General features: G+C 45.1%; 1 long non-coding RNA gene across 1 annotated transcript in view; it reads left to right on the plus strand.

Moving 5' to 3' along the window:
• LOC126236942 (uncharacterized) overlaps window positions 1-5,402 on the plus strand; it is a 31,614-nt gene extending 26,212 nt beyond the window's left edge. The window contains exon 3 of the long non-coding RNA XR_007545012.1: window positions 5,303-5,402. This is a non-coding gene — a long non-coding RNA (uncharacterized LOC126236942). The remainder of the gene's footprint in view (window positions 1-5,302) is intronic.
• Window positions 5,403-12,740: the final 7,338 nt, after the last annotated feature.

The raw sequence follows: 12,740 nt of genomic DNA on the forward strand, positions 1-12,740 counted from the left end.
GGGATGATGACGGCATTGAAACAGAGGATGACACGCGTAAAGCTGAAATACTAAACACCTTTTTCCAAAGCTGTTTCACAGAGGAAGACCGCACTGCAGTTCCTTCTCTAAATCCTCGCACAAACGAAAAAATGGCTGACATCGAAATAAGTGTCCAAGGAATAGAAAAGCAACTGGAATCACTCAACAGAGGAAAGTCCACTGGACCTGACGGGATACCAATTCGATTCTACACATAGTACGCGAAAGAACTTGCCCCCCTTCTAACAGCCGTGTACTGCAAGTCTCTAGAGGAACGGAAGGTTCCAAATGATTGGAAAAGAGCACACGTAGTCCCAGTCTTCAAGAAGGGTCGTCGAGCAGATGCGCAAAACTATAGACCTATATCTCTGACGTCGATCTGTTGTAGAATTTTAGAACATGTTTTTTGCTCGCGTATCATGTCGTTTTTGGAAACCCAGAATCTACTCTGTAGGAATCAACATGGATTCCGGAAACAGCGATCGTGTGAGACCCAACTCGCTTTATTTGTTCATGAGGTCCAGAAAATATTAGATACAGGCTCCCAGGTAGATGCTATTTTCCTTTACTTCCGGAAGGCGTTCGACACAGTTCCGCACTGTCGCCTGATAAACAAAGTAAGAGCCTACGGAATATCAGACCAGCTGTGTGGCTGGATTGAAGAGTTTTTAGCAAACAGAACACAGCATGTTGTTATCAATGGAGAGACGTTTACAGACGTTAAAGTAACCTCTGGCGTGCCACAGGGGAGTGTTATGGGACCATTGCTTTTCACAATATATATAAATGACCTAGTAGATAGTGTCGGAAGTTCCATGCGGCTTTTCGCGGATGATGCTGTAGTATACAGAGAAGTTGCAGCATTAGAAAATTGTAGCGAAATGCAGGAAGATCTGCAGCGGATAGGCACTTGGTGCAGGGAGTGGCAACTGACCCTTAACATGGATAAATGTAATGTATTGCGAATGCATAGAAAGAAGGATCCTTTAATGTATGATTATATGATAGCGGAACAAACACTGGTAGCAGTTACTTCTGTAAAATATCTGGGAGTATGCGTGCGGGACGATTTGAAGTGGAATGATCATATAAAATTAATTGTTGGTAAGGCGGGTACCAGGTTGAGACTCATTGGGAGAGTCCTTAGAAAATGTAGTCCATCAACAAAGGAGGTGGCTTACAAAACACTCCTTCGACCTGTACTTGAGTATTGCTCATCAGTGTGGGATCCGTACCAGATCGGGTTGACGGGGGAGATAGAGAAGATTCAAAGAAGAGCGGCGCGTTTCGTCACAGGGTTATTTGTTAACCGTGATAGCGTTACGGAGATGTTTAGCAAACTCAAGTGACAGACTCTGCAAGAGAGGCGCTCTGCATCGCGGTGTAGCTTGCTCGCCAGGTTTCGAGATGGTGCGTTTCTGGATGAGGTATCGAACATATTGCTTCTCCCTACTTATACCTCCCGAGGAGATCACGAATGTAAAATTAGAGAGATTCGAGCGCGCACGGAGGCTTTCAGACAGTCGTTCTTCCCGCGAACCATACGCGACTGGAACAGGAAAGGGAGGTAATGACAGTGGCACGTAAAGTGCCCTCCGCCACACACCGTTGGGTGGCTTGCGGGGTATAAATGTAGATGTAGATGTAGATGTAGATGTAGAAACAGCTGCTTTCAACTTTCAGGTGAAAGAGCTAATTAAGAGCATTGACACTCTTTCCATTTGAATATACTGAAAGTTTTTCTTTCTTTCTTTCTTTGTAGTATGCTTACCCAGACATCGGAATAACTTTGAGAATATTTATGACAGTATCAGTGAAAGAAGCCTTTGCAAATTAAAGAGGAAAAAAACTACTTGAGTTCGAGTAGCAGACTGTTACATTTAGCTATCTTGTCGATAGAATATGGCATAGCTGCCAAACTTGACTTCGATCACATAATCAACGAGTTTGCTTCCGCCAGAGTAAGGAAATATAAAATAAAATCATGCAGTAATAAAAACACAGTTCCTAAAAAGGAATGTTTTCTCCGCTCTTCATTATAACCGTTTTATCTCTTATTATTGTTAGTGATTTATGAGGGAGAAAGTAGTCTGTTCTTTGTTATATATCAAACTAAAATTTGCAGAAATTTAGTTTTACAGTGGTGGTGGAGGAGGAGGGGTGGGGGGTGGGTGTGGGGGCTAGTGCCGCTTTGCCAGTTGTGCCAAGGGCGCAGGAACACCTCGGTACGAGTCTGACAACAATTTCAGGTTGAAGAATAAATTGGAAATGAAGAAAGCACGTGTTGCCATCCCGTGACACGTAACGCCATTGGTTAACCAAGATCTTTCTTTTTTCAAGGTAACGCAGCGTATGATAAAGATCTCCGGTGACAAGGTCGTTAAAAGATAACGACTTGACATCAAATGATCGAACCAGAATTACATAAGATGATACGTTAGTTCTACTGGGTAAAGTAATGGAACGCACGCTCATATTTGGTTTCCATATATCGCGTAAAACAAATACTGGGATGATTCTGTCGAAAAGTTATGGCCGATTTCCGTCACCATTCCTGCCTAATAGGAGCATGTACTCCGCTAAGGATTTTGTCGTCGACGGGACTTCAAATTCTAAACTACTTGCTTTCTTCTTTTACATATACATGCAATGAAATATAGGGGAAGACGAAGTGCAGAAATTGGAGCCTTCGCCCTTCGTTGTGCTTCGCAATAACTGCAGGTAAAAAAGAAGCTGTTCTGCATGACATATTTGTTAGAAGACACCAGAAGCAATCAGACGGCAATCTGGAAAATCTGAAGCCACCACAGCATTTACCGAGCGAGACGACAAAGTGGTTAAAGCAAATACTTGCACTCGGGTTCCAGTCCGGCAATCCAAATCAGGTTCACCGTGATTTCACTAAATCCCGTAAGGTGAATGGTGGAATAGTTTCATCGAAAGGGCGCTGCCAATTTCCTTTCCCATCCTTCCCCAATTCCGAGCTTGTGCTCCGTCTCTAATGAGGTCAGTGTCGATGGGGCGTAAGACTCTGATCTTCGTTCGTTCCTTCCTTCCTTCGTTCGAGAGAACGGCGTTCAAATTCCCATCCGCTCAGCCCCGCTCAAGTTTTCCGGTGTTCCCCAAAATGAAATAAGGCGACTGTAGTATAGAACCTTTGAAGAAGACACGACGGTCCATATCCAAGCTCCACAATGGTGTGTGGCGGAGAGTCTTTCACTTCCTCCCTTCCCTGTTCCTTTCGCGGATACTGCGTGGAAAGAGCGACTCTCGGTAAGCCTCTCTATGAGTTATAATTTCTGATTTTCCTGTCACGATCACTTCGCGAGATGTATGCGCAAGAAATTAATAACTTATTGCCTTACTCTACTTGGAAGTCTAGTGGCTAGCGTTGCTGTCTCGGGGTCCCGGAGTCCGGGCTCGATTCCCGGCCGGGCTCGGGAGTTTCTCTACCTGGGAACTGGGTGTTTGTGTTGTCCTCATCACTTCTTCATCATCATCATTCGTGACAATGTCTAGACTGGACTGTGGGAAAAAAATTGGACTGCGTAAAAATTGGGACTTGGTGCGGGCGCTGATGACCGTGCATTTGAGCGCCCCACAAACCAAACATCATCATCATCTACTCGGAACTTACTCTCTCCAAATTGTAGCAGTCTGCTTCTCCGCCAAGTACAGTCTCTGTCTCGCAGCGTCTGTCTCTGGAGCTCTATGAACGTCTCCATAACGTGCTTGTCGTTATTAAACGTATTCGCGACGAAACGCGCCATACTTCTTTGGATCGTTTCTGTACCCTTCTGGTAAGAATCCCTCATTAAACAGCTATAATCAAGGAGCGGACGTACGAGTGTTTTGTAAACTACTCCTTTTATGGATGAACTACATTCTCTTAGTATTTTCCCAGTATATCTCAGCGTGGGATCTCTTTCCCCTGCTATTAGTTTTATGTGGTCATTGTACTTTAGGTCACTCCGGACGATTATTCGCGCATATTTGATAGTATTTTGTCATCAATGTTGTAATCTAGCAGCAGTAGCTCTCTTCGCCTGTTTACACGCAGTACGTTACATTTATTTACCGTGAGGTTTCAACAGCCAGACTATCCAACAATCGTTGACCCTGTGCAGACCTTCCTGCATTTTTCTAGTTTTCTGGTCTTGTACCTTCTTTACAGACAACAGAATTATCCGTAAACAGCCACACAGATCTTCCGACGTTATCCGCTAGAGATCATTTACGCTTGTTGTCAACAGCAACATCACCATAAGACTCATTTGTGGTATTTCCGAAGTTGTCTTTACGTCTGTCGATATCGTCCCATTAAGAACTACGTTGAATCCTATCTGCGAGGAAGTCGTGAATCCAGTCACAAATTTGACGCGATATTTGGTATTCTCGAATTCTGTTTACTAAGCTGTAATTACGATTGCTATGCATAACTGGTCGCGACTTACTTTTCTGGGGAAAAAAATAGGATTTTCAATCGACGCATGGAGGTCAATGTTTTTATCAAACTTCTCAACTCACGAAGGAATTTCATAAAAGCGTCATGAACTGATGACAGGTTTCTCCTTTATAAGCATCGATACTTCAATGTGTCACTGTGTCAAAGACTTGGACAGTCATTGTGACTGTCTTGAAAAGCAATGACTACCAGTGCAAGACTACAGTGTATCAATGTGTGTTCTGTTAAATAACCTTAGTTTCTAAGCATTATTGTTACTCGAACCGTGGTAGTAGATACGCTCTCTATAGAAAGATGCTAATGCAAAGTGAGATACATGTTCAAAGGGACTGTTGTGTTTGTTCGGTGACTCCTATTCGCTGGTGATGTAGGCCGAAGTATTGAGACTAGCCGCACGTTGACTGCATGATCTTCCTTATGTATCAATAATAACGCCGCTAAGACTGCTAGCACATATACTCTCTTACCAGAAGTAGCTCTCAAATTATCCTGATAGTGGAAACCATAATTGCTCATAGTTATTAGACCATTGCGAATACCCAAGCTCGGAGGGTGATCAAAATCAGAGAAAGGCTGCTTTCGTCGCATCGGATAATCGATTATTTAGTTTAGCGTGTATCATTCAAATAACGCTGTTACGAATTAGATTATTTCGCATACAGCAGTGTGATTTTCACACGCCTGTCTCATTTTATGGACAGGGTTGTGAACTGCTGGTTTACGTCGCAACAACAGTTGCGAAATTCGCCATTGTTTATATGTGATGTACAATTTAGTCAGCTCTTGCTGAGGTTTTTGTACTGTGTTATGTTTCAGGAACGGAGGATACGTGGAGTGAGTGTAATATGTCACAAGAAGACTACGCAGAATACGCCGAAAATTGGGACCGTAAAATGAGGATGGTTGGTTTTATAGGTAAGTGATCGTTAAGAGTGATTCGTGGATAAAATCTTGGAAATTTGTGGTGAAGTCTTATGGGACCAAACTGCGGAGGTCATCGGTCCCTAAGCTGACACACTACTTAATCTAACTTAAATTAACTTACGCTACGGACGACACATACACCCATGCCCGAGGGAGGACTCGAACCTCCGACGGGGAGAGCCGCGCGTCCCGTGACAAGACGCCCTAGACCACGCGGCAACCCCGCGCGGCGATTCGTGGATAACAGAAGTAGATTTTCGATAGTCCGTTTCAGTAACATTAAACATCAATGAGCAGTTAACAGTATTACGACATCTCTTCAGCAAATCCATGGGAAACAAAAAACAAAAGTAATCGTAATTAATCTGGCGCAGTTTTAGGGCCGATCTAGCCTATGCTAACAGCCCTGAGTAAGCATTCAGATGCTCCGAACAGAACTGTGCCTCCAAAGTCATGTGACATTGATACAATGTAAGGTTTGCCCGTAAATGCATTACGGATTTCGGACTCATTCTATCGCTAGCACAGACAGATCCCGTTCAAAAGTACTGTCGATTTTGCACTCACGTTTCATAAATGTCAAAATATTTTGCTTTTACTACACGGAATGGACTTGGCTCAAGAAATAAATGGGCATTCCACTTGTTAAAGAGAAGTGTCACAGTTCAGATGCCGCTATTTCTTGTATTGAGGGACAGCAACCGCTATTTTGTAGGTATTTGTAACACGCGTGATTATATTACCGTCTCTGTTTTACTTAAGTATGGTCCAGCGACATTGCGAAATTCCTTCCCCGTTCGCCAATGTGAAAGTGTCCCAAACAAAGTCGAATTTCCAGCTATAATAAGCAGCAAATTAAGGATTTGTCAAACTGTGAAAATTCTTGCATATTTTTCTGGCACAAAGTGTTTAATATTCGTCATCTTCTGGCAAATTTAAAGTATTAATCGTACATATTCGTCATGTATGTCTTAGATACTTTACTACACTTTCTTATTGTGACAACAGCAAAATAAGCTGAATGGTATTGTGAGGAAATGTCTCAGATTGTCACATATATAAATCTTATCTGCGTATGATAATTGCTTGAAATGTGTATATATTCAACAGACTGACTGGCAGCATACATTCGCTCAACTGAGCTGACATTGACCAGCCAAAACTTTTTTTTTTTAATTTACTGGCTTCGGGACGTGCCCATACAGCCATATCAGCAGTGGAATGTCAGTTATGATGCTCCAAACGTAAGGACAATACAACACGCAATCCCTATGCGGAGAAAATTCTCCGACCAGGCCGGGAACCGAACCCGCGCCCCTTCGGTTAGCAGTCCGACACGTTGGCCGTACAGCTACCGAGGTGGACGGCCGAAAGTTTGATCACCTGTTTAGTATCGTGTTGATACAAGTTTGGAACGCAATACAGCATCGATTCTGCATGGCGTGGATTCTGTAAGTCTTTGGCTTTCCTTCATTATGCGGCGCCAGATGTCACGCAATTCCTGTAAATTATAGGCTGGTGGTTTGCGGACGCGAAACTAGTACCTGAGAGCGCACCAGACGTGTTCCATCAACGTGAGTTTGCTTTCGTGCTGCTCAAACCACTGAAGCACTATTCTGGTCTTGTGACATGGACAATTATACTTATGTAAGATGCCATCGCCGTCGGAGAAGACCTTCGAGCACGGAGGGATGCAGTTTGTCCACTGTAGTGTTCATGTACACTGAGGAAATAAAAGCCATGGGATACCTCCTAAATTCGTATCGGACCTCCTTTTGCCCGGCATAATGCAGTAGCTCGAAGTGGAATGGGCTCAATAAATCGTTGGAAATTCCCTGCAGCCAATCGCGAACAACTGTGGCCTGGTGTTGCATTGTCATCCATAAAAATTCCATCGTTGTTTGGGAACATGAATTCCTTCAATGCATGCGGTTGGTCTCCAATTAGCCAAACATAACCATTTCTAGTTAATTATTGGTTCAGCTGGACTAGAAGAACAACCAATTTAATGTAAACACAGCCTACGCCGTTACAAAGCCACCTCTAGCTTCCACAATGGCTTGTAGACAATTTGGCTCCATGGCTTCGTGAGGTCTGCACCACACACGAACCCTACCATCAGCTCTTACCAACTGAAATCGGGACTCATGTGACCAGGTCACAGTATTCCAGTCGTCTAGTGTCCCACCCATGTGGTCACAAACTCAGGAGAGGCGCTGCAGGCTGTGTCGTACTGTTAGCAAAGGTACTCGTGTCGGTCGCGTCTGCTGCCATAGCCAATTAACGCCAAATTTCGAAGCACTGTCCTAACGAATACATTCGCCGTTCGTCCCACATTGACTTCTGTGATTATTTTTATTTATTTCGTATCAGAAGCAAACTAAAACATTATTGCATATATTACCGCATACATTGTGGTTTATAAAATTAAACCAATATACACTCCTGGAAATTGAAATAAGGACACCGTGAATTCATTGTCCCAGGAAGGGGAAACTTTATTGACACATTCCTGGGGTCAGATACATCACATGATCACACTGACAGAACCACAGGCACATAGACACAGGCAACAGAGCATGCACAATGTCGGCACTAGTACAGTGTATATCCACCTTTCGCAGCAATGCAGGCTGCTATTCTCCCATGGAGACGATCGTAGAGATGCTGGATGTAGTCCTGTGGAACGGCTTGCCATGCCATTTCCACCTGGCGCCTCAGTTGGACCAGCGTTCGTGCTGGACGTGCAGACCGCGTGAGACGACGCTTCATCCAGTCCCAAACATGCTCAATGGGGGACAGATCCGGAGATCTTGCTGGCCAGGGTAGTTGACTTACACCTTCTAGAGCACGTTGGGTGGCACGGGATACATGCGGACGTGCATTGTCCTGTTGGAACAACAAGTTCCCTTGCCGGTCTAGGAATGGTAGAACGATGGGTTCGATGACGGTTTGGATGTACCGTGACTATTCAGTGTCCCCTCGACGATCACCAGTGGTGTACGGCCAGTGTAGGAGATCGCTCCCCACACCATGATGCCGGGTGTTGGCCCTGTGTGCCTCGGTCGTATGCAGTCCTGATTGTGGCGCTCACCTGCACGGCGCCAAACACGCATACGACCATCATTGGCACCAAGGCAGAAGCGACTCTCATCGCTGAAGACGACACGTCTCCATTCGTCCCTCCATTCACGCCTGTCGCGACACCACTGGAGGCGGGCTGCACGATGTTGGGGCGTGAGCGGAAGACGGCCTAACGGTGTGCGGGACCGTAGCCCAGCTTCATGGAGACGGTTGCGAATGGTCCTCGCCGATACCCCAGGAGCAACAGTGTCCCTAATTTGCTGGGAAGTGGCGGTGCGGTCCCCTACGGCACTGCGTAGGATCCTACGGTCTTGGCGTGCATCCGTGCGTCGCTGCGGTCCGGTCCCAGGTCGACGGGCACGTGCACCTTCCGCCGACCACTGGCGACAACATCGATGTACTGTGGAAACCTCACGCCCCACGTGTTGAGCAATTCGGCGGTACGTCCACCCGGCCTCCCGCATGCCCACTATACGCCCTCGCTCAAAGTCCGTCAACTGCACATACGGTTCACGTCCACGCTGTCGCGGCATGCTACCAGTGTTAAAGACTGCGATGGAGCTCCGTATGCCACGGCAAACTGGCTGACACTGACGGCGGCGGTGCACAAATGCTGCGCAGCTAGCGCCATTCGACGGCCAACACCGCGGGTCCTGGTGTGTCCGCTGTGCCGTGCGTGTGATCATTGCTTGTACAGCCCTCTCGCAGTGTCCGGAGCAAGTATGGTGGGTCTGACACACCGGTGTCAATGTGTTCTTTTTTCCATTTCCAGGAGTGTACAAACATTAGTTAATTTAACTATGCAATGGATGCCCAAAAATTAGCAACATCCAGTGCACATTGAGTAGCATTTACAAGACCTTCCATAGTGCACACAGTTGAAGGTAATAATGTGCATTGTAGTAGGTGTGATGATGTCTGCACGGCAGCTCCACAGTCACACTTGAGAGAGTCCACCTGGAAGCCCCACCTCTGCAGGTTGCTCCTCAATCTTGTGACACAGGAACGTAGGCGATTAAGTGATTTCCGTGTGGACCATTTCTGTGTGTGGCCTGGGGGAAGAGCTTCTTGTGGAATCAGCCATTCCTCCAGATGCTGTTATCTTGCCTGCCATCTTTTCTCTCCGTGTTGGTGTGGAGTTCAAGCGAGTGCTTCTGTGCTGCGAAGAAAGCTCTTTCTAGACAGAAGTCTTTGCTGTGCCTGTTGATGGCCATGTAGTGGATGGGCTTTAGGACAACCCGTGATGTCGTCCAGCGCAACATCAACTTTCTTGGTATGTGTGGATCTGCATTTGTGGTTATTTCGCGCAGTGTTGCTTGTCTGTTAGCTGTAACAACTACATGCAAACACTAAAGCTCGGTCGTTCAGTGAAGTCCGTCGGCCACTGCATTGTCCGTGGTGAGAAGTAATGCCTGAAATTTGGTATTCTCGGCACACTCTTGACCCTGTGGATCTCGGAATACTGAATTCCCTAACGATTTTCGAAATGGAATGTCCCATTATTCTAGCTCCAACTACCATTCTGTTTTGAAAGCCTTTTAATTCCAGTCGTGCAGCCGTTAACACGTCGGAAACCTTTTCGCATGAATCATCTGAACACAAATGACAGCTCCGCCAATGCAGTGTCCATTTATACCTTGTGTATGCGATACTAGGCAACGGCCTTGCCACAGTGGATACACCGGTTCCCGTGAGATCACCGAAGTTAAGCGCTGTCGGGCGTGGCCGGCGCTTGGATGGGTCACCATCCCGCCGCCACGTGCTGTTGCCATTTTTCGGGGTGCACTCAGCCTCGTGATGCCAATTGAGGAGCTACTCGACCGAATAGTAGCGGCTCCGGTCAAAGAAAACCGTCATAACGACCGGGAGAGCGGTGTGCTGACCCCATGCCCCTCCTATCCGCATCCTCACCTGAGGATGATACGGCGGTCGGATGGTCCCGATGGGTCGCTTGCGGCCTGTAGACGGAGTTAGTTAGTATGCGATACTACCGCCATCTGTTTATGTGCATGTCACCATCCCATGACTTTTCTCACCTCAGTGTACGTTCACGACAGTAACACGTTGACAGCCGATCAGCTCTGTCGTTTCCGAGATGCTCGTTCCCAGGTGCCTGACCATAACCATCTACGCTTTGTCAAAGCCGTTTAGTCACTGGACGTTCTCGTAAACGGCCTCTATTGTCGCTAAAATGATTCCCCATACCATTCCATGCGGCGGATTCTCACGGCGTTATGTTTATTTTTAGAGTTCGCAACACAGGTGGGCAATAGTCCTAACGATTTGGCTCATTACTGTGAATTCACAGATATGACAGAAACGACCATTCGAAGTAAAAAAAAATCTAGTAAACATGGGCTCTAAAACGCACACATCTAGAGCTATAAGCACTTATTCAGTTATTCCAGCAACGAAGATGGACAAGTGTTCTTAGCTCTTGAAGTACACAGTTTTGAGCCCAAGTTTACTGGTAATTTTTGTTTCGAATGATCGCTCCTGTCGTATTCCTGAATGTTCACCATTCCCCTGGGGCACCCTCTATAGCTCATCTTACTAACATGATAACTGTTATTAGATCTTTGTGGTACGTACATATGAAAAGTAACTTTTCTTCCTTGGACATACTTCAGTTTGCATCCATGGGAGCAACAATAGTTTGCTGTTGCTGTAACTAATTATCAAATGTGTAAAAATAAGTGTAATAGGTGTCATACTACAGTTGCCGTCCTACCGTAAAATGTAAACGAACATTGTAATACTGAAGTCACATGGCGTGCAATAGAATAGGCCATTGCATAGATATTCCCACTCTGTGGTTTGTGAACAAACAGGTTGAACTTACAGTCCTGAGAAACAGACAGTCATTCATTGTTGCCAGGTAATAGACTAAACCATGGGAACCCATTCTGCACGTAAGCAGTGGAGTCGAACACTTTGTTGATACGTACCCACGGATCTTTTCATTACAGTATTTTCAAGGACATTTGCAGGTTAGCTTGTAACTTCTTGCCTATCTGGCTGAGAATCTCATTATTTTTTGCAGCGGGGAACAAGTTGAGGGGTGTATTAAAATTCTGATCGCAGCCCAAGGAGCTCTAGTGAAGAGCATAGGGACACCCACGTACCGAGGAAGATCGCGTCAATGGATGGACTGACATTCAGCAGAAGACTCGCTATGCCCACAAAAGAGCTGTCATGACGTAAGAATGAATTAAGGCTTTTGCATCAGCGCAATAAACGACGCACACTGTGCTTCTTAACAATGATTGACATTGACCGTAGATGAGCCAGGAGGCCTCCAAAATTACTGCCTTTCAGTTTTTTTGAATGTATTTGTGCAGTTCATCTCGCTTTCAGTAAGTTAATGTCATCCCGTTTACATGGGGCTTCCAAAGCCTGATTTCGTAAAGATTTCCCAATACCGTTTCTGGTTGCCGGTTTTCCTATTCCGCAATCGATTTTCGCCCCCCATGTAAACTCAATCGGTTTTGAAACGTACTTGGGCTGTCAGGTTTCGACTTTTGTTTTTTAATGTATGGCGAATAAGGAGGGAGCGGCTTTTTGTACAGTAAAGGATAACTAGAAATATTAGAATGAAGTCTATATGAAACATACTTGGGCTGTCAGGTTTCGACTTTTTTTTTTTTTTTTTAATGTATGGCGAATAAGGAGGGAGCGGCTTTTTGTACAGTAAAGGATAACTAGAAATATTAGACTGAAGTAGTTGACGCCTCATCTAATTGAAGGGAAATAGCGAATGTGCTTACTAAATCATAAACTGTATCAACTGTTTTCTAGGCGCCATATTTAACCAGGCTAGCAAATCCGCTTCAAACCTTACGAAGTAAACGCGACAACGAAAAACAGGTTCCGAAATTCGATTTTCGTCTTCCGGATGATGTGTTACATGTAAACGTAGTGAATGTTGCTCATACGAGACACAAGCAAGAATATCATGTAATCGATTTCATGTATGTAATCCATAATTTTCGCTGTGGAAGTTAGAAACAATCGTATTCAGTTTATTACCAGTACTATCAAAACAATATTTTTATCATAAAAAATATATGGCACTTTTACTACTTGTTTTACAGAATCATCGCCAACATATACCCAACTATATCCCTACTCGATATAGTTATCAAAACCATAGTGCGGTAAGTATAGTCCTGGCCGTTATGTCTGCACTTGCGTAGGCCGCGGATTAGACTCTCGGTTGTTCTGGCAATATCCAACCTCAGTAAAA

The sequence above is a fragment of the Schistocerca nitens genome, chromosome 1 (assembly GCF_023898315.1).
Source record: "Schistocerca nitens isolate TAMUIC-IGC-003100 chromosome 1, iqSchNite1.1, whole genome shotgun sequence".
NCBI lineage: Eukaryota > Metazoa > Arthropoda > Insecta > Orthoptera > Acrididae > Schistocerca > Schistocerca nitens.